Genomic DNA, 3,579 nt, shown 5'->3' on the forward strand with positions numbered 1-3,579 from the left:
TTTCAGCCCATTTGCTAAGTTTTTTGCATTCTGTCCCATGCTGGTTTTACAGATCTTAGAATAAAAAATGTAAATTAACAACCTGGATACTCTGACAAAAGAAAAATCTAGGAATAGAACATCATCTACATTCAAGCCACCAAATACTACAACAGAAAACGTGTTTACAAATCAGTTCTTTTTTATTTTAAATCTTTCTGAGGGGAGTTACATTATTGACCATATATATTATATATATATATATATATATAAAGTATATAGAGAGATTGTTTATTTGTAAATAGAAAAATTCTATGGAGAAGAATGTCAAGTTTTCACACGTTAAAAAATCATCAACATAAAGCCATGTTTAATGCTTGTATAATGTGATGTAATAAACTTTAAAAATAAATTATGCATATGAAATATTTACTGCTTGTCATTCATGAGTTTGTTTACCTTATTTGTTCAGCAAGCAAACTGACCAGTCAGATAGAAGTAAAATTTAAATGCAGACCAAAAACAGACAAAATCTATCACTATTTTCTCTCTGTGGTTCTTTTGTGTATTCACATAGTCAAATATTGTAACTGTTGTGGTTTTATGGTTGGGATTTTTTAATGTTTTTACTTAAACACGTTCCTAATCGTTTTGTCTCGTGACCCTGCCAGATGTTGCAGGTAATTTGGATACTGCGGAGTGCTCCCACTCCTGTGAAATGAATCAGTTTTGAGCATCCCACAGTTCTTTATCAGGTGATAAAGCTTTTAGCTGGGAGAGATGAAGGATCAGGATGCAGGAGTATGGTGGAGACTCCAAGAATTATCTTGCTTTTACACAGACAAGGAAGGCCCTGGCTTAGAGTTCAGCTAGCAGAGGACAGTGTATTTTCCCAGAGAAAATATTATTGAAAATCAATTAATTGTTTTAATCAATGATGCCAATTAAGAAGAATATAGGAAAAAATAAAGCCAAAAGAGTCACTTTATAGCTCTGCAGCAGTCATGGGAGGTTAGATAGCAAGAAATGGGGTAGCTGCTTAGGTCATCTGCAAAGCGTAAGTGTTTGTCTCTAAACCACTTATAGCAAGATATACTTCCCAGTGAAAACTCATCTTGCTGAGTTTTTATTGTGGACCAATAAATATCACCTGGCCCAAAATTTCACTTCATACCAAAATTCAAGTTAAATGACTGCTCAGTGCTTAAATAGTGACTTCAACAATAAAGGGGAGATAAGATGGTAATTTACCTGTTTCCTCTGTTTTAAACAACTAAGTGAATTCAAAGCATGGAGAAGAAAACTACATTTTTTAAGTATGATAGCCAGGAAGATTAGTCTTCATGAACAAAACAGGTAGAAATTACAGATGATATAAGGCAGCATCAACTACAGCACAGTAATTTCAGCACAGAGTGATGCAGAAAGGACATGGTGATGCTGTTTCACACAGCAGTGACCAGTCACCCTCTAGAGAAGCACATTTAGATGAGAATTCAGTATTTGGATTGGGAGGGCTGTAGCCATACTGGCAGGCACACAGATCAAGTGCTTGCTGTAGGCTTCTGTTCTCTGTTACAGCTCACTCTCTCTCACAAAGCACAGATACACAGAAGCACACCAGTCCACTTCAGCACTCTGCAGCAGTGTGGAGATAGCAGTACTGACCCTGTTTCAGATCTGTGGGCTGAAAGTACCAGGTAAGTATAAATTATTATATCCCAAGGCTGAAGAAGTATTCCATAGCACAGAATGCAGTATCTGTTTCTGGGTCATGAAGACAAGGCACAAGGTTGAATGAGCTGCACTTATCTTCTGAGACTTGAGAAGCATAGCCAGCTGATTCAGTCAATGGGCTAATTGTCTCAGAGTAACTAGCATAGTCCCAAAACAGAGATATTCCTGTCCTGAATCCTAGAAGACTTTATTCAGGATGCTATTGTTTGTCTCAGATCTCAGATAAAGGGACACAAGACATAACTCATGGGATCTATCCCACTTGATCACAGCCCTTCCACACAGTGGCTTTAGGCACTGACCTGAACTTGAAGATACAGCAGAGGAGTGAGAAAAGGGACTGGCCTGAAACTCTGCACTGGATAATGCAAAAAAAATGCTTCAGGAGGCATGGGGGCAACCTGCCTCCATCACCACATAGTTTTGCACTGAGTTAGCCAATGGAGTCATGGCCTTGGTGGCACCCACAGAGTGTCTGGCTGGCCTCTTCTCCTGGTCTGATCCTTGGAGTCCATTTTTTCACCTTTGTTTTCTGATCCTAACAGTTCATCTTATGCAGTAGATCATCAAGTGCCCTCTGTCACAAGGGCACAGAAAAAAAATTGATTTAGATGCTACAGGGCCCCAGTCAAGGTAACTAAGCTAGCACTGTGTCATTTTCCAAGTTACAGCAGCTCAGTACTTGGCACAAATGCAGTATAATTTTTATAAAGTGTTTAAGGCATGCAGTCAGCTTTTCACTTGATTCCCAAGCATGACTGCCTTCTAAGCATCACAGCTCAGCTTTCTTCCAATGGCTTTAATTTTCCAACTTAATTTTGCTGTGTAGAAGAGTTTTAAACACTCCTGTATAGCCATAGTAAAAGTCTGAAGCACAAAAACAACACAGTGGGTGAGTCTGTTCCCCACTGTACCCAAAAGCAAGCAGGAGAAGAAAGCAATGGGGGTTTTCACCCTTCCAAAACACCAGCACAGGGCATCGTCTCATGTGGGTGGGCTGTTAACCTTCTCTTGGCAGCCCCACCAGAGGATAGGCCATTCCATAAGCCCTGCAGCCCTGGAGAAGCCTTCACCATATGACATCCTCTGTGATCCCTTCTCCATCCCGGAGAATTGTGCAGGGGGCTCTGCACACCTGCCAAAACACAGTATACACTTGCCTGATCTGAACCAACCTGGAACATGAAACCCCAGAGTGAAAACAAGGACTGCAAGAACATAAAGGACTAAGAAAGTTTCAGCTCATAGCTCTGGAGAGAACTGCTGTGGCAAATGCAGATGCAGCCTTCACTCTTGTCCAGTACAGGCAAAAGGGAATCTTCTTTATTAACATCTCTGCTGCACTGTGCCCAGCCCAGTGCAAAACCAATCCTCGGCCAGCAAGCTGGGCATGCAGCAGAAGGCTGCTGGGGTTCTGTCTATGGCACTGAATAAAAAGTGTAAATAGATTATTTCCTTCATGAGGACCAGCTCTGTAAGGGCAAGACAGAGGAGACCAGGGAGATAGGGCATGAAGGGAAAGATAGTACTGACTCTTGCCTCTTCTACCACCAAAGTCACTCTTGCAGCTCCCAGCAGTGAGCACAGAGGAGAAGGTGCAGGTAGCCAAGAAACAAGTGGGTTTAAAAAAAAACACAGATGACAAAACCAGCAAAATAAATATGCTCTCAGAATCAGCTCTACAGAGGACCCAGATAGCTCTAAATATACCTCCCATTCAAAAAAAAGAAAAAAAGACCCACTATTTCTTGCAATCTGATAAGGTCCCACACCCTAATCTCTTCATACTTTCAATACCTTAAAAGAAAAAAGAAAAAACAAAAACAAGACAGAAAAACAGCCATATCTGGCTAAACTGTACTC

The sequence above is a fragment of the Vidua macroura genome, chromosome 5, assembly GCF_024509145.1.
Source record: "Vidua macroura isolate BioBank_ID:100142 chromosome 5, ASM2450914v1, whole genome shotgun sequence".
NCBI classification, from domain to species: domain Eukaryota; kingdom Metazoa; phylum Chordata; class Aves; order Passeriformes; family Viduidae; genus Vidua; species Vidua macroura.